This window comes from Bufo bufo, chromosome 1 (assembly GCF_905171765.1).
Source record: "Bufo bufo chromosome 1, aBufBuf1.1, whole genome shotgun sequence".
Taxonomy (NCBI): domain Eukaryota; kingdom Metazoa; phylum Chordata; class Amphibia; order Anura; family Bufonidae; genus Bufo; species Bufo bufo.
This window is the reverse complement of record NC_053389.1, coordinates 404970614-404997020: the sequence shown is the minus strand read 5'-3', so window position 1 is coordinate 404997020 and position 26407 is coordinate 404970614.

Sequence of the window (26407 nt, the reverse complement as noted above, 5' to 3'; positions counted from 1 at the left end):
GACTCACTTGACTGGTATTTCTTGTTCCTCCTAACGCCTGCAAACCAGAATTGACTGGCGGGCGGCGGAGCGCGAATCAAAAGGCGGCGTGTGTCTGACGTCACGTCAGTGCGCTCTGCCGCTGCGCATCACTGAAGATTCAGATCGGAGCCTTACGTTTTAAAGGGAAAGGCAGCGGTACGCCGGGAATCAGCGGGGGGGGGGGGGGAGGGGGGGCACGCAGGGGGGCAAGAATAACCAAGGGTGGGGCAATTGCCCCCCTTGCCCCCCTGTAGCGACGCCACTGTAACCAACACAGCAGAATATTATAAATAGATACACGTGGAAACACATTATGAAATACAGTATGTGGAAAGTTACATCAGATGTTTTCTTCATCTAATTGTGCCTGGGCCTGTATGCATTACCATCTGCTTTTCTTGCATGATCACACAGCCCACTCTCTGAGTTCCTTTACATCTTTCTCTACAGTGTTTCTCTATGCAGTTATATATTTCCCTTCTGCTTTATTTAACTCTCTGGCTTCAATGTGTTAAATATTCTCACTGTGATTACAGGCCCCATCAAAAAGGCAATGTAGAGCAGAAATTGTTAGTCACAGCTGAATGCATCTTCTTAGGGAAGATGCATACATATTCTTTATGAAATGGCTTTGTGAAATGTGTCTGAAAGCACTGTGGATTTAAATCATGTTCTGTTACATGTGTAATGTCCCAGAAGGCCATTACCACGTCTGCACCCCGCTACTGTCTCCTATGGTCTAATATAATGTCATCCTATGTATTTATTTCAGGTTCTGTACACTGTGCATATTTATTTCTTGTAACTGTTCTTGTTCATGTAATTTATCTGGTTTACCAGTAGGTGGCAGCAAGCATGGCAGTGCTACCGTTACAGAGAATGGAACCCTTCTTTCCATTCTAACTCTCCCTCTAAAGAGGAGAGGGGACTAGTTTCTAGGAGCAGTCTAGTACACCCCCAGCTAGGGGAAGGATGTGCAGCAGGGGCATGTCCAGCAAAGCAAGCCAGCTAGAGCACCTTAAGCTCTGCTGGATACAGAGACCACAGCTTGGAGCCTTAGGAGCCAGAAGGAAAAGTATTCTGGATTAAGCTAGAGTCAAACTACAGAGAGAAGTTGCAGCATCCTGCAGAAGCAGAGACTCTATTTAAGCCTGTCAGCACAGCAGAACCAGAGAGCAACCGATGTAGCAGAGAGGAGTTTGTCTGCCACAGTTTTGTTCATGCTAAAGCCTGCTGGGAACCAAGATAAAGTCTGTAAATCATTTGGAGAAATGTTTATCGAAAGTAAAGCTGTTATTCAACTTCATCACAAGGTCTGGACTCAATTTATTCTTCATCCCCAAGTTAACTTTTCCACTTTTTCTTCTTCGAATGACAACGCCTGGGGTTCCAGTGTATCCAGGTAGGAGCTCCGTGACATGTGCACAAAACATTAAGGGGCATTATAGTCCCCCCTATACCACTCGGCCATTCCTACATCTGGGTACTATCTACTATAGTTACATCCATATATATTTGGACACTGACACAAATTTTTTTTTATTACCTGTTTACTAAAACGTAAGGCTTTTTCATGGGCAGGTGTGGACAATTCCTGCATTATTTTATTCTCAATTAAGCACATAAAAGGCCTGGAGTTGATTTGAGGTGTGGTGCTTGCATTTTGAAGATTTTGCTGAGAAGTAAACATGCGGTCAAAGGAGCTCTCCATGCAGGTGAAACAAGCCATCCTTCATCTGCAAAAACAGAAAAAAAAATCAGAGAAATTGCTACACTATTAGGAGTGGCAAAATCTACAGTTTGGTACATCCTGAGAAAGAAAGCACTGGTGACCTCAACAATGCAAAAAGACCTGGATGCCCACGGAAGACAACAGTGGTGGATGATCGCAGAATAATTACCATGGTGATGAGAAACCCCTTCACAACAGCCAACCAAGTGAACAACACTCTCCAGGATATAGGCGTATCAATATCCAAATCTACAATAAAGAGAAGACTGCATGAAAGTAAATACACAGGGTTCACTGCACGGTGTAAGCCACTCATAAGCCTCAATAATAAGAAGGCTAGATTGGACTTTGCTAAAAAATAAAAAATAAACATCTTAAAAAACCAGCACACTTCTGGAAGAACATTCTTTGGACAGATGAAACCAAGATCAACCTCTACCAGAATGATGGAAAGAAAAAAGTATGGCGAAGGCATGGTACAGCTCATGATCCAAAGCATACCACATCATCTGTAAAACACGGCGGAGACAGTGTGATGGCTTGGGCATGCATGTCTGCCAGTGGCCCTGGGTCCCTAGTGTTTATTGATGATGTGACACAGGACAGAAGCAGCCGGATCAGTTCAGGGGTTTTCAAAGTCATACTGTGTGCTCAAATCCAGCCAAATGCAGCCAAACTGATTGGTCAGCGTTTCATAATACAGATGGACAATGACCCAAAGCATAAAGCCAAAGCAACCCAGGAGTTTATTAAAGCAAAGAAGTGGAATATTCTTGAATGGCCAAGTCAGTCCCCTGATCTGAACCCAATAGAGCATTTCACTTGTTAAAGACTAAACTTCAGACAGAAAGGACCACAAACAAACAGCAACTGGAAAGAAAGGACCACAAACAAACAGCAACTGAAAACCGCTGCAGTAAAAGGCCTGGCCGAGCATTTAAAAGGAGGAAAAACAGCGTCTGGGGATGTCCATGAGTTCAAGACTTCAGGCAATCATTGCCAACAAAGGGTTTTCAACCAAGTATTAGAAATTAACATTTTATTTACAATTATTTAATTTGTCCGATTACTTTTGAGCCCCTGAAATGAAGGATTGAGTTTAAAAAATGCTTTAGTTCCTCATATTTGTAAGCAATCATTTTGTTCAACCCACTGAATTAAAGCTGAAAGTCTGAACTTTAACTGCATCTGAATTGTTTCGTTTAAAATCCATTGTGGTAATGTACAGAACAAAAATTTGAAAAATGTTGTCTCTGTCCAAATATATATGGACCTAACTGTATATAATTAAAAAAGGGGGTCCGTGCCCTTGTTGCTCCACTGTAACTGGTGTTATGAAACACTTATCTCATCTTAAAAGGGACCTCTTGCTGCTATCGGACGTTGCACATGTAAGATCCCCATCTATATTAGAATAAAAACTGATAACGTATAAACCTCGTATTAGTGTTCAATTACCTAAAGAAATATTTGATCAATGGGACCTTTTTTTTTTGTGTACGCTGACTGTGGCCGGCACTCTTAGCGTCCGGCCACTGTTAGCGCATCGCACACCCCACCGCTGGTTTTGAATTTTTTTTTTCACATTTTTTGCCCTTTTTTTTTGTTATTTATATATTTTTTTATATATTTTTTCTGTTAGTTTTAGGGTGAGTTCGTGAACACCCGTGCCCCCACACACACGCACACCAAATAACGTTTTACACACACGCACATACACACGCAGACACAAACTCCCCTATGGCCCGCCGGACCTTCTCGGCCGAGGAGGCATACGCCCAGCTTGCCTCCGACTCCGAGAGTCCCAGTGAGGACGAGGATGACCCCACATTTCTGTTGTCAACCGCGTCCTCCTCATCATCTAGCGATGATGATGAGACCCCAAGGCGGCGGAGACGTGTTAGGGACCCTGTGGCCCAGCCTAGTACGAGCAGCTCTGGGGCTCGTACTGGTTTCCCGGCCCACCAGTTAAATCCACCGGAGCACCCTGCCGGTGAACTAGTCTGGTGTAGCCCAGAGCGATACGAGCCCGTGATTCCTGATTTTGTAGGCCAATCAGGAATCCAGATTTCTACAGTGGGCTACACTGAATATGACTTTTTTTGTCATTTTTTCAGTGACCCACTGGTAAATCTGATGGTGGAGCAGACAAACCTGTACGCCCAACAGTTCGTTGCTCAAAACCCGGGCTCCTTTTTGGCCAGGCCCGGTGGCTGGACGCCGGTCAGTGCAGCCGAAATGAGGACATTTTGGGGCCTCGTGCTGCATTTGGGCCTGGTCAAGAAACGCAGTGTCAGGCATTACTGGAGTGGGGACGTCCTCTACCAGGCCCCACTTTACAGTACGGCCATGACACGCTCCCGATTTGAGGCCATCCGGAAATGTCTGCATTATTCCGATAATGCAGCATGTCCTCCCCAAGGTGATCCTGCCTATGACCGTCTGTATAAGATACGGCCGGTCATCGATCACTTTAAGGCCACATTCATGGAGGCCTATGTACCTGGAAGGGAGGTCGCGGTTGATGAGTCTCTCATTGCGTTCAAGGGGAGACTTATTTTCCGCCAGTATCTGCCCTCCAAGCGGGCGAGGTATGAAGTGAATCTATACAAAATTTGTGAGAGTACCTCAGGGTACACTTACAATTTTGTGTATACGAGGGGCGAGATTCCCGGATTCAACCCCCAGAATGTCCCCCCACTCTGGGTGTTACCGGGTAACTTGTGTGGGACCTTATGTACCCACTGCTGGATAAGGGTTACCACCTGTACGTGGATAACTTTTATACCAGTATCCCCTTGTTCCAGTCCCTTGCCGCCAGATCCACGTCCGCTTGTGGGACCGTGCAGAAAAAACAACGCGGCCTCCCTGCCCTCCCCCTCCAGGTACCTATCCCCAGGGGTGAGACCCGTGCCCTTACCACTGGAAACCTGTTGCTGGTCAGGTATAAGGACAAGAGGGATGTCCTTATGCTGTCCACAATTCATGGTAACGGCATCACCCCTGTCCCTGTGCGAGGTACCGCGGCAACGGTCCTCAAGCCCAATTGTATCGTCGACTACAATCGGTATATGGGAGCAGTTGATTTCTCGGATCAAGTCCTCAAGCCATATAACGCCATGCGCAAAACCCGGGCATGGTACAAAAAAGTTGTGGTCTACTTGGTACAGGGACATTCCTCCAGTGTCCCTGGCCAACACTTTCCAGGTGTGGTCCCCCATACTGGAAAGAAGGGACGAACCCAAAAAAAGTGCAGAGTGTGTCGCAGGAGGTGGATACGGAAGGACACCACTACTCAGTGTGACATGTGCCCCGATCATCCAGGCCTCTGCATTGACGGTTGCTTCAGGGAGTATCACACTTCCATGGAGTACTAAATTTATATCCCTATTTAGCACTGACAACGGATAAAAAAAACTGGTTCTCAGACTTGAGACACCCAAAAAAACTAAAATAATTTATTAAAAGTAGACATATTAGGTATCGCCGCGTCTGTAATAATCTCCACTATAAAAATACCCCATGACCTAACCCCCCAGATTAACAAGGTCCAGAAAAAAAAAATGGTGCAAAAAAATTTTTTTTTGGTCACCTAACATAATAAAAAGTTCATAGCAAGCGATCAAAAAGTCATATAGCCCCCAAAATAGTGCCAATAAAACCGTCCGCTCATCCCAGAAAAAAATGAGCCCCCATATAAGATAATCGGATAAAAATAAATAAAAAGAATGACACTTAGACTTTAGAGATACAAAAAAAAATTTTTGTATCAAAAAGGATAATATAGTCAAAAACCTAATTAAATGTAAAAAAGTAGACTTATTTAGGTATCGCCGCGTCCGTAAGAATCTCCTCTATAAAAATACCCCATGACCCAACCCCCCAGATTAACACGGTCACAAAAAAAAAGGTGCAAAAAATGATTTTTTTTGTCACCTTACATAACAAAAAGTTTAAAAGCAAGCGATCAAAAAGTCATATAGCCCACAAAATAGTGCCAATAAAACCGTCCGCTCATCCCTCCAAAAATGAGCCCCCACATAAGATAATCGGATAAAAAAAAAAGACACTTAGGCTGCGTTCACACGGGCGAGATTTCCGCGCGGGTGCAATGCGGTAGGTGAACGCATTCCACCCGCACTGAATCTGGACCCGTTCATTTCAATAGGGCTGTTCAGATGAGCGATGATTTTCACGCATCACTTATGCGTTGCGTGAAAATCGCAGCATGCTCTATATTCTGCGTTTTTCACGCAACGCAGGCCCCATAGAAGTGAATGGAGTTGCGTGAAAATCGCATGCATCCGCAAGCAAGTGCGGATGCGGTGCGATTTTCACGCACGGTTGCTAGGTGACTGTCTATACACTGTATTATTTTCCCTTATAACATGGTTATAAGGGAAAATAATAGCATTCTGAATACAGAATGCTTAGTAGGTGATCAATTGAGGGTTAAAAAATAAAAAAAATTTAGGTGCTCCGCGGTGATGTACCATGTGATTGGAGCATGTGATCTGACGTCACCAAAGGTCCTTTAGCCCATAGTTCATCTTTTTAAAGAACCAAAGACCGGGAGAACTACGCGAACAAGAGGACAAGGTGAGTTAATTTTTTATATTTTTTAACCCTCAATTGATCACCTACTAAGCATTCTGTATTCAGAATGCTATTATTTTCCCTTATAACCATGTTATAAGGGAAAATAATAACATCTACACAACACCGAACCCAAACCTGAACTTCAGTGAAGAAGTTCGGGTCTGGGTACCACAGTCGTTTTTTTATCACGCGCGTGCAAAACACATTGCACCCGCGCGATAAAAACTGAACATCGGAACGCAATCGCAGTCAAAACTGACTGCAATTGCATTCCTACTCGCGCGGGTTTGCCGCAACACACCGGGACGCATCCGGAACTAATCCGGACACGCTCGTGTGAACGCAGCCTTAGACTTTGGAGATACAAAAATTTTTTTTTGTATCAAAAAGGATAATATAGTCAAAAACCTAAATAATTGTAAAACAAAAGTAGACTTATTAGGTATCGCCGCGTCCGTAAGAATCTCCTCTATAAAAATATCCCATGACCTAACCCCCCAGATTAACACGGTAAAAAAAAAAATAAAAGCGGTGCCAAAACCGCTATTTTTGGCACTTTTCCATTTCAATCCGTTTTTTCCGGTAACAAAACAAGGGTTAACAACCAAACAAAAGTTAATATTTATTACCCTGATACTGCAGTTTACAGAAATGCCACATTTGTGGTCGTAAACTGCTGTATCAGTAAAAGGGAGGCCGCAAAAGAAAGACCCGACATGGTTTCTGGAAGGCCGATTTTGATGGCCTTTTTTATTGACACCATGTCCCTTTTGAAGCCCCACTGATGCCCCCCTAGAGTAAAAACTCCCTAAAAGTGACCCCATTTAAGAAACTACACCCCTCAAGTATTCAAAACTGATTATACAAACTTTATTAACCCTTTAGGTGTTCCTCAACAGTTAATGGCAAATGGAGAAGAAATTTCAGAATTTTAATTTTTGGTAACCCTGCCTCACAAAAATGTAATATAGAGCAACCAAAAATCATATGTACCCTAAAAATAGTCCCCAAAAAAATGCCACCTTATCCCGTAGTTTCCAAAATGGGGCCACTTTTAGGGAGTTTCTACTCCAGCGGTGCATCAGGGGGGTTGAAACAGGACACGGTGTAAATAAACCGGTCCATAAAAATCAGCCCTCAAAAAACCAAACAGCGCACCTTTCACTCTAAGCCCCACTGTGTGGCCGTACAGTAGTGTACGCCCACATATTGGGTGTTTCTGTAAACGGCAGAGTCAGGGCAATAAAGATACAGTCTTGTTTGGCTGTTAACCCTTGCTTTGTTAGTGGAAAATATGGGTTAAAATGGAAAATAAAGCAAAAAAATTAAATTTTCTAATTTCATCCCCATTTGCCAATAACTCTTGTGCAACACTTAAAGGGTTAACGACATATGCAAAATCAGTTTTTAATACCTTGAGGGGTGTCGTTTCTTAGATGGGGGTCACTTTTATGGAGTTTCTACTCTAGGGGTGCATCAGGGGGGCTTCAAATGGAACATGGTGTAAATAAACCAGTCCAGCAAAATCTGCCTTCCAAAAACCAAACGGCGCACCTTTCACTCTACGCCCCGCTGTGTGGCCGTACAGTAGTTTACGGCCACATATTGGGTGTTTCTGTAAACGGTAGAGTCAGGGCAATAAAGATACAGTCTTGTTTGGCTGTTAACCCTTGCTTTGTTAGTGGAAAAAATGGGTTAAAATGGAAAATTAGACAAAAAAATGAAATTCTCAAATTTTATCCCCATATGCCAATAACTCTTGTGCAACACCTAAAGGGTGAACAAAGTATGTAAAATCAGTTTTGAATACCTTGAGGGGTGTAGTTTCTTAGATGGGGTCATTTTTGGGTGGTTTCCATTATGTAAGCCTCGCAAAGTGACTTCTGATCTGAACTGGTCCCTAAAAATTGGGTTTTTGTAAATTTCTGAAAAATTTCAAGATTTGCTTCTAAACTTCTGAGCCTTGTAACATCCCCAAAAAATAAAATATCATTCCCAAAATAATTCAAACATGAAGTAGACATATGGGGAATATAAAGTCATCACAATTTTTGTGGATATTACTATGTATTACAGAGGTAGAGAAACTGAAACTTTGAAATTTGCAAATATTTCCAAATTTTTGGTAAATTAGGTATTTTTTTGTGCAAAAGAAATATATTTTTTTTACTTCATTTTACCAGTGTCATGAAGTACAATATGTGACGAAAAAACTATCTCAGAATGGCTTGGATAAGTGAAAGCGTTTTAAAGTTATCAGCACTTAAAGTGACACTGGTCAGATTTGCAAAAAATGGCCTGGTCCTTAAGGTGAAATAAGGCTGTGTCCCTATGGGGTTAATGAAAGGACCAGAAAACCTATCCTCTGACACTACCTTGTCCCAGTCTCACAGCTCCTGCTACTGCTGGTTCAACAGAGAATGCAACTGCCAGTTATTGGGGTGAAAGGTTCCTGGTCTCCTTATGGTAACCATTTAGCTGGAGATACCAGGTACCCTTCAGACCATATACAGGGAGTGCAGAATTATTAGGCAAGTTGTATTTTTGAGGATTAATTTTATTATTGAACAACAACCATGTTCTCAATGAACCCAAAAAACTCATTAATATCAAAGCTGAATATTTTTGGAAGTAGTTTTTAGTTTGTTTTTAGTTTTAGCTATTTTAGGGGGATATCTGTGTGTGCAGGTGACTATTACTGTGCATAATTATTAGGCAACTTAACAAAAAACAAATATATACCCATTTCAATTATTTATTGTTACCAGTGAAACCAATATAACATCTCAACATTCACAAATATACATTTCTGACATTCAAAAACAAAACAAAAACAAATCAGTGACCAATATAGCCACCTTTCTTTGCAAGGACACTCAAAAGCCTGCCATCCATGGATTCTGTCAGTGTTTTGATCTGTTCACCATCAACATTGCGTGCAGCAGCAACCACAGCCTCCCAGACACTGTTCAGAGAGGTGTACTGTTTTCCCTCCTTGTAAATCTCACATTTGATGATGGACCACAGGTTCTCAATGGGGTTCAGATCAGGTGAACAAGGAGGCCATGTCATTAGATTTTCTTCTTTTATACCCTTTCTTGCCAGCCACGCTGTGGAGTACTTGGACGCGTGTGATGGAGCATTGTCCTGCATGAAAATCATGTTTTTCTTGAAGGATGCAGACTTCTTCCTGTACCACTGCTTGAAGAAGGTGTCTTCCAGAAACTGGCAGTAGGACTGGGAGTTGAGCTTGACTCCATCTTCAACCCGAAAAGGCCCCACAAGCTCATCTTTGATGATACCAGCCCAAACCAGTACTCCACCTCCACCTTGCTGGCGTCTGAGTCGGACTGGAGCTCTCTGCCCTTTACCAATCCAGCCACGGGCCCATCCATCTGGCCCATCAAAACTCACTCTCATTTCATCAGTCCATAAAACCTTAGAAAAATCAGTCTTGAGATATTTCTTGGCCCAGTCTTGACGTTTCAGCTTGTGTGTCTTGTTCAGTGGTGGTCGTCTTTCAGCCTTTCTTACCTTGGCCATGTCTCTGAGTATTGCACACCTTGTGCTTTTGGGCACTCCAGTGATGTTGCAGCTCTGAAATATGGCCAAACTGGTGGCAAGTGACATCTTGGCAGCTGCACGCTTGACTTTTCTCAGTTCATGGGCAGTGATTTTGCTCCTTGGTTTTTCCACACGCTTCTTGCGACCCTGTTGACTATTTTGAATAAAACGCTTGATTGTTCGATGATCACGCTTCAGAAGCTTTGCAATTTTAAGAGTGCTGCATCCCTCTGCAAGATATCTTACTATTTTTGACTTTTCTGAGCCTGTCAAGTCCTTCTTTTGACCCATTTTGCCAAAGGAAAGGAAGTTGCCTAATAATTATGCACACCTGATATAGGGTGTTGATGTCATTAGACCACACCCCTTCTCATTACAGAGATGCACATCACCTAATATGCTTAATTGGTAGTAGGCTTTTGAGCCTATACAGCTTGGAGTAAGACAACATGCATAAAGTGGATGATGTGGTCAAAATACTCATTTGCCTAATAATTCTGTACAGGGTGTAGGTGCATACTAGAGGTTCACTAGACCGCTCATATCTCATTATAGCACAGCTGCACATTATATAAATAGTACCTTTATTGTGTCTATCCCACGTCCAGAAGCTGAAATAAACACTTTATAAAGATATGTAAATTAGGTCCCTCAAGTGTCCAGGGGCGACGTTGTGGCCGCAAGTGCCCAGGCCCCTCTCCGATGTGCCCACATAACCAATCCTCTTGAAGTCCTCTAGCCCGTCCTCCTCTCCTACTTCTCTCCTCTAGTTCACTGATGGTAATGGGAATGTAACAGATGGCAAGCACATACAGCACATGGCCCGTCACCAGCCTGGTACAATGCTTTTTACCTGCACGTGTTATCCTTGACTGGGACAAGGGATATAAACCAAAACTTTTTGGACAATAAAATATTTCATAAACTTGTGTTGCAGGGCAACAGAGTAGGAACTTGACAATGTCGCATATCAAATAGGGAAACTGAACAAAGCATATCTCCCCTCATCTTTATCTTCCTACACACTATTTATTAGTCTGCTTTAAAGACTATGAGTACCTTCACATAAAAAAAAACTATTATGGCATAAAAATAAATTTGATAGTTGATTTGAGTCAATAATTTGGATTTTTTTTTCTTCTGCAGCTTACTTGTCTTTGCATACAGTGATAGCTGCTCAGTACCGTTCACAGTGAAATCCATCAGACAGGCTCTCTGATTGCTCACCCTGTAACTCTTATCTCCTGAAAGATACATATCTATATAAACCTAGCATATGTGGCAAACTATTTTCCATTTCCCACATGAGAGGAAAATCGAATGACCTCAAGTTTACTGCCATTTGTGCATTGGTAAAATACTAAAAGTGAACAGGATTGTGATGGTAATGGGAATCATTTAATGTAACAGCTGGCAAGCACATGCAGCACAGGGCCTGTCACCAACCTGGTACAATGCTTTTTAACTATACGTGTCCCTAATGACATGAATGTGTCACTATGGTTCATTCACTCTGTTCTATTATATGGCAAACTGTTAGGAGTATCATCAGTCAGTCAATATCAGGGAAAAAGTATCAAAAGAGGTAGATGTGCTGTTGGTATAAGTGGCCTGCATCGCATCGCTGACATGAAGGTAAGTATAAGCATTCTTGGCACGTTCTCTTGTCAGTACGGTGAGGGTTTGCGGCTCCGATATACGGGGCGCCCCATCCTCCCTGTACCTTGTGCCTTATGTTATTGTATGCTTACTTTATGTCTTAATAAACTTCATATATTTTATATGAGTGTTCTCCTCATTTCTTATGGGGTTAATGGTTCGGTTCTTTTTTGGTTATACGGGCTCTTATTACTGGCAAATGATGGGGGGTGCTTATTACTGGCACATAATGGGGGAGTGCTTATTACTGGCACATGATGGGGGTGCTTGTTACTGGCACATGATGGGGGTGCTTGTTACTGGCACATGATGGGGATGCTTATTACTGGAACATGATGGGGGGTGCTTATTACTGGCACATGATGGGGGCTCTTATTACTGGCACATGATGGGGGGTGCTTATTACTGGCACATGATGAGGGGGCTCTTCTTACTGGCACATTATTGGGGCTCTTATTACTTGCACATGATGGGGGGGCTCTTATTACTGGCACATGATGGGGGGGCTCTTTTTAATGGCACATGATTGGGGGGGCTCTTGTTACTGGCACATGATTGGGGTGGCTCTTGTTACTGGCACATGATTGGGGTGGCTCTTGTTACTGGCACATGATTGGGGGCATCTATGGGGCACATTTTACTGGCACATTATTGGGGGCATCTATAGGGGTTCTTATTACTGGCACATTATTGGGGGGTGCTTATTACTGGCACATGATGGGGTGGCTCTTATTACTGGCACATGATGGGGGTGCTTATTACTGGTACATGATGGGGGGTTGCTTATTACTGGCACATGATGGGGGCTCTTATTACTGGCACATGATTGGGGGTGCTTATTACTGACACATGATGGGGGCTCTTATTACTGGCACATGATGGGGTGCTCTTATTACTGGCACATGATGGGGGGGCTCTTATAACTGGCACATAATGGGGGGCTCTTATAACTGGCACATGATGGGGGGCTTTTATTACTGGCACATGATGGGGGCTCTTATTACTGGCACATTGTAAAAGGGGGAATATTACTCACCAATATTTATGCAAATATTGATACTTAATATTCATAAATAGGAGGAGCCGTCTATTGATAACTCCGCCTATTTATACCTTTATATAATAATAACAATACCTTCACTATGCCTTACACTGATCGCTACACTAGCTGCATGCGCCTTACTAACTAACTATCGCCAATAACTACACGTTACCGACGGATACAAATATAACAGTATTTATTAACAATACACTACGCAATACATTTACAATACAGCACTAGATATACAGTACTCAACTACACTACACAGTCCCAATTCCACCCACAAACTAACTATACGATACACACATTCAATATTAACAGCCCACCCACCTAGTACTATAAACTATCCCTATGGGGTAGACGAAGGTTGACGGTGGTCTTACTAGAGTGTAAGCCAACCATAAAGCATAAATATACCGCGGGAGGTGATTAGGGTAAATCAGGGAAGGGATTACTAGGGGTGTTGGATTATCAGGGGTAATAAGGGGTAGGGTACCAGGGGTATATAGGATAGGGTTACCAGGGGTATATAGGGTAGGGTTAGGGTTACCAGGGGTATATAGGGTAAGGTTACCAGGGGTATATACCAGGGGTATATAGGGTAGGGTTATAGTGAGTGAGAGTAGTGGGGTATATAGTAGGGGGGTATATAGTGGGGTATATAGGGAGTGAGAGTAGTGGGGTATATAGAGTAGTGGGGTATATAGGGAGTGAGAGTAGTGGGGTATATAGTGGGGTATATAGGGAGTGAGAGTAGTGGGGTATATAGTGGGGTATATAGGGAGTGAGAGTAATGGGGTATACAGTGAGGGTGAGCGTAGTGGGGTATATAAGGAGTAATGGGGTATATAGTAATAGGGGGGTATCAGAGGGGTACTTAGGTATAATGCTCGTTGTCCAGGGGTTGCTCGTTCGTCCAGGGATGATCCTCTCCGGCTGGGGCTCTGTACAGAAGTGCCTCAGCGTAGCGCCGCCTGACTATTTAAGTTTGGCGGCGCTCGCTCCCGAGGCAGCACGTCCGGACGTGCACGTGCGCGCCGCCGGCCAGAACACGTGGGCCGGCGCGGTGATATGACGTCACCGCGCCGGCCCGCGCATCCCGGAGCGCGCTTCCAGGCGGAGGGTTCCTTTGATCCTCCGCCTGTAGCGCATCTGCATACCATGCGGTGCGATAATTATCGCGCCGGAGGTGTGCAGATAACAGAGGGAGGGACGTTTGTTCCTCTCTCTGTTATGTTAACTATCCCCAACGGTTGGGGATAGTTAAATACCAAAAGGCATCGGATCTCTATTGATCCCATGCCTTTTGAGGTCACCAGAGGCTGGACATAATTGTCCAGCCATCTGGAGACCTTCTCATCCCCTGCAGGGATGCATGAGGGGGGGGGGCGGCACGTCTGGTTCCTATACTATATGTGTATGGATGCTTGGGGCACATCCATACACATATATATACATAAATACAGTTATATTATAAGTATATGCACAATCATGGATGTTTGGGGCACATCCACAAATATGCATACACCCACACGTGACAATAAGCCCATCCATACATATATATATATATATATATACATAGAGATGTATGCCTGTCAAGGAGGCCTACATACATTTCCATGTATATCCCCTGGTCCCACCTGGACGGGCCCACAGTCAAGGGCCAATATACATGTATATATGTCAGGGCATATATACATATATATTTAAATATAACACTTCCTTCAACAATCCCCCTGTTGTCGGGAATACGACAATAAACATTTTGGGGGAAGGGTTGGGAGGTATTTACCCCCTCTCAATCGCACTCTAGGTGACAATTCAGGAAGGACTGAAGTAGTATGACCCTTAGGTACCTAGACATCACCTGTCATGACTAACATCTCCGACCTGCCCTTCACCAACGCCTCCGTCCACCGAATACACCGTCTTTTCCTTGGATAACTTCCTCGGCATCTTACATTATGTTCCTCAGGTGTCAGCCACTCCCTATGTAGTCTATTTCTGACTCCGGAATGGCTTCACCCTTGCCGTCTCTCTCTTGGCCAGTGTTGTTCTTCTGGCGTCCGTTACCCCCAATGTTAGTGCCGGTAATTCATGTAGCACCTCCTTATGGGGTATGGACGGCCGTACCTTTTAACACCAGTATGATTTTCATCTTAATTGAAGACTGAGTTGTTAGAGAGGTTCTCCCATGGACAGATACCTAGGTTTTTACAAGGCAGGTCAGATTTTCTGGGGGGGGGAGGTGATGTCATAGTACCTAAATTCTACCTGCGGGAAAGAACCCCGCACTACCATCATTCAATCCAACCCCTACAAAAAGTCACCATTGTCGATATTGAAGCGGCAAATACTTTAGTAGATGAGGGGCCTGACCCTAGGGAATCTACTCTACCCCACTCACACGAACATGTCATATCCCTCCCAATACAGCCCAATTCAATTCAGTGAGTACCCATAGAGACTCATGCCTTGGCCTACTCTCTATACCTCCCAAGACACTGGTAGTTAACAGACCTTTGTGTCCTTGGGGAAACGACTATAGGATGCAAGTGTGCGTCCAGCCATATTGTAGTATGGCTGTCGCACATCTACACCTAGAGTGTCCATGGGTACATGAGGACACATATATACAAATAATCAATGTAAATCTATACACAATATGATGAGGTCACAGGGTGGCCTATGATTATACCCCTATCCTTCTTACGAAAATCTTCTACAATACGTGATATACATGTACATAATGCTATGAGGTCACAGGATGGCTTTGGATGTTCACCCTGAACCCTCATAGGAAAAACCTACTACAACACAATATTTATATACACCCACCCCCACACACAATACTATGAGGTCACAGGATGGCTTTTGGATTTTTCATCCCGACCCTCATAGGAAACAGTATGTCCATGCGATCTCTGGCTCCAGGACTTTGTTGGAGCTAAGTCCTGAGCCTCCTACGATTAACTTCGTGAAGTTCTGTCTGGTTCTGGTTTAGTTGGTCCGCAAGTCTCTTGACCCTCCTGTAGATTAGACACAGTCCCGTGTACATGATGATTACCAGAACCAGAAGAACTATCACCGGATGAATCAATAGGTTGAAGAAGGATGTTGCCTTTGGACTGTAGCCGAACAGACTTTCCCACCAGGAGATCTTGGAGTCTTTGTCCAACGCAGTTGTGATTGCCGTTATTTTATTCTTGTCGTGCATCAGTTGGATGGTGGCCTGTTTCTCTGTTTCTCGAAGATTCTTAATTATTTCGTCTTCTTGGCTGAAGTCTAGCAGGAGATGTTTGAGTTCTATCCCAAAGCCAAGAGGGATCTTCTGGAGTCTCACGGGTACGTCAGGGCGGATGTCGAGTCTCTTCTCCGGGGTGATTGGTGTCCTTCCTTGTAACTCTGCGACATCTAAACCTAGGACGGGACTAAGGGTGCAATACGCTCCAGGGAGGAGCTCTCCTCTCTCAGTGCAGTTAGTTCCATAGATTGTATAAGACATGTTTTGCCTTTGGTACCAGCACCAATACCCCTGTCCCAAGTATTTAAGGGAGGAGGGTATTGGGCTGGCCTTCATCTCACAGGACCCCTCGGTGCTCCAACATTGGTGTCTTAACACCCGATCCTGACTACCTTGACAGAGGATAGCATCCTCTTTCTTCCAACATCCCTCTGTGTCTAACAGATAAGGATGGCCTCTTTCATAGGTTAGAACGCCCGGGGGGAGCTGTGGATGAAGCACCGTCTGGTTATTTATGACAATCCCTAAGTTAATTGCACTGTAACCCTGTCTAAGATGGCCAGATACAGGAGCCAATGATGAAGCAGTGCAAGTGAGATTCCTACAGCCGTGCCACTGGACTACCCACCAGTTGGTGTGATTGGCTGCAAAAGGAGATATAAGAGGACTTACCCGTTGGCGGAGGTTAAATGGGAAGTGGCCGCCGTACAATGATGATACAATATGTTTAAGGTTGCCTGAGAGTTCACTCTGGACCTGCGTACACGCCAGAGCGAGCTGAGCTCTATCCTGTTCTTCCAAGAGACCCACAACTAACCTTCTAAACTTCTCTCGTAAAGCAGAAGATAGGGAGGTAGTGGCATCTATGTGCGAATGCTGCAAACCCTCTAAGACGTGGTTTACATCAAGCTGGGTCTCGAATCCTTCTCCGGCGTGTCGCGCAACATCCCCAAGTTTACCTCTCAGGACTTCCATATCCATAGTGTTCAGGGCGCCCACTCCCAATGCACCTCCGCCTAGTCCCATGGCTATCAGATCTCTTCTTCCCCGGTGATTTCTATGTATGAGATCGTCTTTTCTTACCTCTTGCCCTGCCTCTATCCAACCTCTTATCATGTCAATTTGGTTCCTCACAAACTCCCCACATCTGTGATCCCACTGGTCGACTCGGAAGTCATCTACAGAAATTCTCCAAGTAAATAGGACGAATTTTGTCCCCGTGATGATCTTCCATGGGGAGGACAGTTGAGGAGCTATAGGATCTGCCAATTGATGGATAGGGGCGTTGCAAGAGTCTAAATGCATTTTTACAGGTTGTAGACCTGTCGCTTCATAGGGGATCCTTACCACCGTTACACAAACTTGCCCTCTACCTCTGAACGGATACCATTGGTCATTTTCTCCAACCTGTAGCACTAGTTTTCCTACGGGTTTGGATTTAGACAGATAGGCCCATTGTGTAAATGTCCAGCACCCTTCATCTACTGCCTCGCAAAAAGGCCATCTAAACGAACCATCTATATTGATGTCAAAGTTAATATCCCTGCCACTGGGGTCTTTCCAATCGGAAGACACATACCTACCCCGGTATTCCTCATTCATAGGGGTACCGTCCATCCATACATCCACTGTAGGGGTATCCACCCCATTGCACACTAAATCCCAACTCCAGGGATTAGTGTCCAAGGTTACCATCTGGGTATCTTGTTCCCAGTGGGCATAGGTGACGAAATAATATCCAGTCACCTCCTGAACACAATTGTCTCTCATGATGGTGATCATAAAGGACCGTATGGATGGAGATCCCTTTAACTGAGCATACCTGGGATCCTTGGCATCTGTCCGTACTTTTAAAACGGTGGCTCGGTAAAAGCCTTCCAGTTTTACCGGACCACTCTGGTCATTCCATAAGGCCTGGCCAGAGTTACTGCAGTTTAACTTTAGCATCACTATACTGGTTCGTATGTAATCTGTGGACACATGTCCTTGAACATAACTGGATTCCCTAGTGATAATCATCTGGGAATCTCTTAACATACAATAAGCTTTTAGGGTGCCCTTTACCGGAATGGGTCTGTCAAAATATGTCCTTACCCTCAGCCCATCTTGGCTATCCCTCCTTATGAAGGTAGCTTTAAGGATATACCAGCCACTATACTCTGCACCCGTGACATCCTCGGGACTCAGAACCCCCTCCTTGGTACACAACACTGTGGTAGTGTTGGCTTCCACTTGTTTGTAAGGATGTAAGTGAGGGTCCTTAGACACCCATCTTAAGGATCTCATAGGAGTAGGGTCAGAGTCCCGAAAATGTCTGAATTCTTTGAGGCAGAGTGCATGTAAATCATGTTGTATGGCAGACACATTCTCCACAGGGGTATAATGTTGAATTACACCTTGGGCAAAACTCTCCCTCTGGAAACCATACAGATACCACTGTCCTGGTGTAAATGAAAAGTTCTCGTATGGTGTCAGGATTTTGCCCTCCAAACATTCCACCATTAAAAGGCCGGGTTTATTCATAGATATGTCAGCCATATCTATATTAACTCCCAGGCCCTCCCCCAAAGAGGTTGAACCTGCCATCATCATGCTTACCACCAGTACCACAAGTTCGGGATATGCCATGTTCAGAGGATTTCTATATCTTTTCAGGCTAGTCGTAACCTTGGTGAGTCTCCCTCCCGTGATCTGTTAATTCAATGTGAATGTAATTAGCTTCATGGATCCACCTTCGACCCCACCAAAACACCCCCCCCTCCCCCCGGTCACCCAACTCTGTGAGGGTTCATGTTATTGAGTTGGGGAGGCTCGGGTGGCTTTGGCCTGGTCGATATGGATCCATAAAACTCCCTGTCGCCTACGTGACTTTTTCTTGGTCGTCATCGGCCTTTGCACCTTTAGCATGGTGTCACCCATTACTTCAAGGACCTGATAGGGTCCTTCCCAGTTTGCATCCCAGGGGCCGGCCCGACGGAAGATTTTCACCATCACTAGCTCTCCTACAGAGGGCATTGGCGTTTCCCCCTGTAGATACGGTCTGTGTAGCCGTATCGCTGCATGAGGCAATAACTCCTTCAGGTTTAGTTGTACCTGTTGGAGAAACAGGTCTCTGGCGATGGCGTTCTTCACTGGTTCTGACACTAGGGGTTCATTGGGTAGGCATAGGGGCATTTTGCGTCCGGTCATTAGTTCAAATGGGGTGATACCGGTACTAGTAGCCTCGGTAGCTCGGATTCCCATTAGCACGGCTGGCAGAGAGGTTACCCATGAGGAACCTTTCTCCAGTAGTGCTTTAGAAATTCGTGTTTTTATGGTCCGTTTCATCCGCTCCACGATGCCCGCAGACTGAGGGTGGTAAGGCACGTGAAACCTTTGCTTTATATCTAAAAGACCACAAAGTGCTTTCATTACCTTACCCGTGAAATGGGTCCCTCTGTCCGACTCTATCAATCTGGGGATACCCCATCGTGACAGAACCTGTTCCCAGAGAACACGGGCAGTGGTTGTAGCCGAATCATTAACCGTGGGGATGGCTTCTACCCACTTAGAGAAGACATCCACTACCACCAGTGCGTAACGATAGTTACGACTTCCTGTTGGTAAAGGTCCTATAAAATCTATTTGTAGTGCGGACCATGGACCATCTGCAGGAGGAACTCGCTGCAACACCGGCTTCAGGGCTGACGCCCTTGGGTTAACCTGAGCACAAACCAGGCACTGTTGTGTTACTTCCTCTACTGTGTTGGACATTCCCGGCCAGTATAATTTGTCTCTCAGGAGAGACAAGAGTTTATCCCGGCCCAGGTGTCCAAACAGTTGGTGGTTCAATCTGGTTAGCTCTGCTTGCAGATGCTGTGGAACCACGGGAAGAGGAAGTTGCTGTGTACCGGTATCGTAACACAGGATCCCCTGCTGTATTGACCAGGGATGCTGTGGAGATGTGAGGTGTGTCATTAGAAGAGGATCTTTTGCTTGTTCCTCCTCAAATGACACCGGGCCTTTACTCAGGTTGGTACGAACTGCAATCTGGTAGGCTGGTAACGGCTCAGTGTCTGTTTCCTGAAGGATCCCAGACACTGCCGCTAGTTTGGCCAATTCATCCGCCTTGTTGTTACCCAACGTCAAAGGCTCATCCCCTTTCTGATGCGCAGGGATTTTTATGATGGCTGCTTCCGCCGTGTGTGCCATGCCCCATTCCCAAAGTTCTTTCAGGACCGACAAATGAGCCAGAGGTTTGTTTTGGCTATCCACAAATCCTCGTCTTTTCCATGTGTCCAGGTGCAGGGTGAGAGAACGAACTACATATGAACTGTCGCTATATATAGTTCGTTTCCCTGGGGGTTGAAGAAGCAAGGCTTCCTTGACCGCCTCCAGTTCCGCCCGCTGTGCCGACATGTGACCTGGTAACTTGACCAGATTCTGGGTACCTGTGGTCTCATCCAGCACAGCAAAACCTGTGACATAGGTCCCATCCATGAAAAATCGAGAGCCATCCACAAAGATGACTCTGTCTTCTGGATGTTTATCGGTCCTGAAAATTTGTGGCGCGTTGATATGCGCTGGTTGGCCACAGTCATGTTCGGTGCCAGTTAGGTTCAATAACTGGGACAGAACATACTTGGCTTTGTGGTTCACCTGCAGACTCCGGCCACTGAGATCCATAATCCACCTCCCGAATCTCTGTTGGGAGACTCCAGGGAGTGTATCACGGAGCAAGAGGGCCAATGGAGAGTGTGGAGTCTGTAAAGTGAGGGGCCTGAAGCCTACAATATGCTCAGTGGTTTTGACGGCATAGTGTATGGCTGCCAGTTGTTTGGCACACTCATCGAACCCTCGTTCAACAGGCGAAAGTAACCTGGAGAAGTATCCCAGCGGTCTAGTGTCATACCCTATCTGCTGTAGGAGGACCGCTGAGATAGACTCCGTCCCTGCATGCGCCTGTATGGCTATTTCCCCTTCAGGATGGGGAGTGGCCAATACAGGGGCAGAGGAGAGGTCCCTTTTCAAAGTAGAAAAGGCCCCTTCCTGTGCATCAGACCAACCTTTGATTGAGGGGTCTTCTCCTCTGAGGAGTTCATAGAGGGGTTTTGCTTTGGCAGCAAAATCCTCTATGAACTCCCTCATAAAATTAGCAACTCCCAGGAATTTTCTCAAATCTTGTAGAGTGCCCGGTCTAGGTAACTTTACCATGGCTTCCACTCTGGCTGCCACGATTCCTTTGGCTCCAAAAGAAATTTGGACTCCAAGGAAAGTTACCTCTGTTCTGGCCAAATTTGCCTTGTGGGGACTCAGCTTGAGTCCTGACTTGGCCAGGAGTCCCAATAGTTCTTTTAACAGAACCAAGTGTTCTTCTATGGTTTCTGTGTGTAAGAGCAGGTCATCCACGTATTGCAGAAGGCATTCCGGCCGTGAGAATACACTCAGAACGGCCGCCAATGCCTGGTGGAAATACGTGGGACTACTGTGGAACCCCTGGGGGAGTACACCGAACATGTACTGTTTGTCCCCTACTGTAAAGGCAAATTTGTACCTACAGTTTTCAGTGAGTTCAATTGAGAAGAACCCATTGGCAACATCTATGGTTGAGAATATGCGACTTTTGCCGCTTATTCTGGCCATGATGTCAGGAGTCTGTGCCACCACTGGAGCGGACATTGGGGTGTATTTGTTGAGGACCCGGAGGTCTATGGTGAGCCTCCATGCATTGGTGTCCTTTTTCTTTACTGGCCAGAGGGCATTGTTGCATTTAGAATTGCCCTCTATGACCACCCCCCTAGTTTTTAATTCTTGGACGGTGTCCAAAATTGAATGGGTGGCTTCTGGCGGAAAGCGGTATTGGCGTTGAGGTGGAGGGTCGGGACCCTGTATGTCCACCTGAACACCAATCAGTCTGCCACAATCGTTTTTTCCCTGGGCCCACAGATCGGGGTACTCATACACAATAGCCTCAAGGTCTGGATTATGTGAGATATCAGGCCATTTGTGTTCAAGTACTTCAGTAGAGTCATCTATTGTTGGCAATGGTAGTCCCAGAAACTGGCGTTGGATGACAAACACCTTGGATTGTCTGGGACCCTTCCATACAATACTATTTGCCAGATCTAAGATCCACCCATTTTGTGTCATTACGTCGGTTCCAATAATGTTGTCAGAACCGGGGTAATACCACATGGGGATCCTAAGGGTCGTGTGACTGGTAATCTGGACAATTACTTCTTCTATTCTGTGGGCCCTCACCCCCCCTTGTTGGTGATCAAATCCGATCACCACACACTGAGGGCTGTTGGGATGTAAATCATGTTTGACATTGGTAATGGAAATTTCCGCACCAGTGTCAAGCATGATTTCGGCGTCCTGATTTTTGATTTTGGCCTTTATGTGGGGTCTCCCTGAAGAATCCAGTATGATGGGACATACTGGCGCCAGATCTTTAGGGATCCCTGATCTTCAATCAATTTCTACCAGACTCCCAGTAGGTACCTGTGAGGTACATACTGCCACTTGTGGGTTCTTGCTATGAACCCTTCGTGTGGATTCCAGGGATTCCACACTCATTACCGAACGCGCTGGGTCATTCACAACAGCCACACGTTTTGGTGTCTGGACCTGTGAATGTCCCAGATATTCCCCCACTGGTTTGGCATAATTAGGTTTCATCTTGAAACCGTTATTATTGCCTGTTCTCTCAGGATTTGTCCGGTTGTTACGTGACCATTGTGGACAATTCCTCTTTATGTGCCCGTATTGTAAACATAGGAAGCATCGAATGCCTCCCATCCTTTCCAATGGCGGGGCTGTGGGGCGAATAGCCGAGTTCCCTTTTGTGTGCTGTACCCGTTCATCTTGAGATGTATCGTGTACAGGCGCACGCTCCGTCACTTTGACGGATTTCTTATTGAGCAGTGTATCCTGTCTGCACTGCTCAATAATCATAGCAGCATCCGTGAGGGATGGCTCCCTAGCTGCACTCAACCGGATTGCAGTGTCAAGGTATGGAAATTTTTCCACAAACATACGTATCATACCCTGTGGAATTCCAATACCGTGATCTTTCGTAACCCTTCTGTACATTGCTTCAAACCGACTACACATAGACAGAGGTTCGTCATGTATAGTGGGTTTGAACTTGGACAGGATATCCGGAGTGACGTCCCAATGGCCCGTTGCCAGTCTCATGAGTATGGAGAGACGTTCCTCCTTGTCATAAAACTGTCCATTCATGGGTTGCGTCCTCCCCGTTACCTCATACCTTTGGTTTAGGTGTGTAGGTAACCATAACTTGAATAACTCCATGCGATATTCGTGAGCCACTGAATACTTGTTACAGTGACCCTCGAAGATATCACATGAAGTAAACGGATCTACACTGGGATCGTATTTTGGGATCTCCTTGCAGATCCGTAACAGGAAGTTTATCCTTTCCATACTGGAATGGTTAGGATAAAAATCTTCCTGTCTTTCCGGACGCGTTGGCGGATTGGAAGTGGTAAATGGCCAACCACTTTCCTCTCTCCAATCGTTGCCCTGTTCCTGGGATCGGTTGCTACTATTCTCCCTGGGTGTGTGGGTGAATTGTAGCGTCCGTTCCACCTGTCCCCTAGTGTCTACTGTATCGGATGTTTGATCCGTGGAAGATCTTGGCGCTGTCGCCGCTATCTCCCCCTGTGCCGTTTCCGAAACACAAACCTGTTTCGTGGGCACCATACTGTTAGCACCAGGCCGTGACAGATTCGAGATGACCTGCTGCAAATCCGCAATGGTTTGCGTTTTTGCAGCCAGGTCCTCTCGAAGTTGAACAATCATGTTATCCATAGATACCGTATTGTTCCTGAACTGGTTTATCTCAGTGTACAGTCTGAGCAGTTCCTTATCCATGTCAGAGTAGAAACTCTCCTTGTCCGAGAGTCTAGACTCTAACACGCAAATTTCCCTGCCCCTCTCGACCGTACACTGGGATTTCTCTTGTAGTTGTGTTTGTAATGTGTGTAACTGTTTAATGTTCTCAACACAACAATTGCAGTGGAAGTTTGCAGTGTTGGAAACTTCCTCTGCCTTTGCCGTGCTGTTAAGTGTTTCCAGATGTTCCGGCTTCCAAATGATATCCTCAAAGGTGTGAACCAATTTGGCTAACATTTGGAGCCGTTTTTTGGTTTTTTTTAAACATGCTGCGATTAATGCAGAGTTTGTCATGAGCGTATGCCTGGTCCAATAAAGTGGACCATAGCAGCTCAGTGGATTTGTAGGTGGTGGGAATGATGGGGTTGTATGTGCTATGTTTGCTGAGGTGTTGCAGTGTGGCGAAGTTCATACTTACTTTTTGACGAGAGGCCATCTTCATTGGTGTCGTTTGTTGTGCTGTGTTGCTGCGTGGAGGAGGTCCTTCAATATTCGGAACGCCTTCTCCCGACCAGCCAGACGACTTATGTTCGACTTCAATGACGACGGTTCTCTCTTCAGTGGTGTAGGTGATGACTTCTCTCCAGTGGGCGTGTAAGGGAATCAGAAAATATTAATACAGAAAAATCAGAAAAGATTTTAGATTCTCTGCTGTAGAGATTGCTCTGTGTCTGGTTCTGATTGAACAAACCGCTTTACCTATACGAACTATCAGGCAATGGACGCTCAGAATCCACTGACCGCGTCCCTCCCGCCTGACTAGTTCACAGCGTAAGCGATTCTTTTCGCCAAAACCAAACACAGAAAACAAATTCTTAGCAGTGGGCCTGGCTCGCCAATGTAAAAGGGGGAATATTACTCACCAATATTTATGCAAATATTGATACTTAATATTCATAAATAGGAGGAGCCGTCTATTGATAACTCCGCCTATTTATACCTTTATATAATAATAACAATACCTTCACTATGCCTTACACTGATCGCTACACTAGCTGCATGCGCCTTACTAACTAACTATCGCCAATAACTACACGTTACCGACGGATACAAATATAACAGTATTTATTAACAATACACTACGCAATACATTTACAATACAGCACTAGATATACAGTACTCAACTACACTACACAGTCCCAATTCCACCCACAAACTAACTATACGATACACACATTCAATATTAACAGCCCACCCACCTAGTACTATAAACTATCCCTATGGGGTAGACGAAGGTTGACGGTGGTCTTACTAGAGTGTAAGCCAACCATAAAGCATAAATATACCGCGGGAGGTGATTAGGGTAAATCAGGGAAGGGATTACTAGGGGTGTTGGATTATCAGGGGTAATAAGGGGTAGGGTACCAGGGGTATATAGGATAGGGTTACCAGGGGTATATAGGGTAGGGTTAGGGTTACCAGGGGTATATAGGGTAAGGTTACCAGGGGTATATACCAGGGGTATATAGGGTAGGGTTATAGTGAGTGAGAGTAGTGGGGTATATAGTAGGGGGGTATATAGTGGGGTATATAGGGAGTGAGAGTAGTGGGGTATATAGAGTAGTGGGGTATATAGGGAGTGAGAGTAGTGGGGTATATAGTGGGGTATATAGGGAGTGAGAGTAGTGGGGTATATAGTGGGGTATATAGGGAGTGAGAGTAATGGGGTATACAGTGAGGGTGAGCGTAGTGGGGTATATAAGGAGTAATGGGGTATATAGTAATAGGGGGTATCAGAGGGGTACTTAGGTATAATGCTCGTTGTCCAGGGGTTGCTCGTTCGTCCAGGGATGATCCTCTCCGGCTGGGGCTCTGTACAGAAGTGCCTCAGCGTAGCGCCGCCTGACTATTTAAGTTTGGCGGCGCTCGCTCCCGAGGCAGCACGTCCGGACGTGCACGTGCGCGCCGCCGGCCAGAACACGTGGGCCGGCGCGGTGATATGACGTCACCGCGCCGGCCCGCGCATCCCGGAGCGCGCTTCCAGGCGGAGGGTTCCTTTGATCCTCCGCCTGTAGCGCATCTGCATACCATGCGGTGCGATAATTATCGCGCCGGAGGTGTGCAGATAACAGAGGGAGGGACGTTTGTTCCTCTCTCTGTTATGTTAACTATCCCCAACGGTTGGGGATAGTTAAATACCAAAAGGCATCGGATCTCTATTGATCCCATGCCTTTTGAGGTCACCAGAGGCTGGACATAATTGTCCAGCCATCTGGAGACCTTCTCATCCCCTGCAGGGATGCATGAGGGGGGGGGGCGGCACGTCTGGTTCCTATACTATATGTGTATGGATGCTTGGGGCACATCCATACACATATATATACATAAATACAGTTATATTATAAGTATATGCACAATCATGGATGTTTGGGGCACATCCACAAATATGCATACACCCACACGTGACAATAAGCCCATCCATACATATATATATATATATATATATACATAGAGATGTATGCCTGTCAAGGAGGCCTACATACATTTCCATGTATATCCCCTGGTCCCACCTGGACGGGCCCACAGTCAAGGGCCAATATACATGTATATATGTCAGGGCATATATACATATATATTTAAATATAACACTTCCTTCAACACACATGATAGGGGGCTCTTATTACTGGCACATGATGGGGGGCTCTTA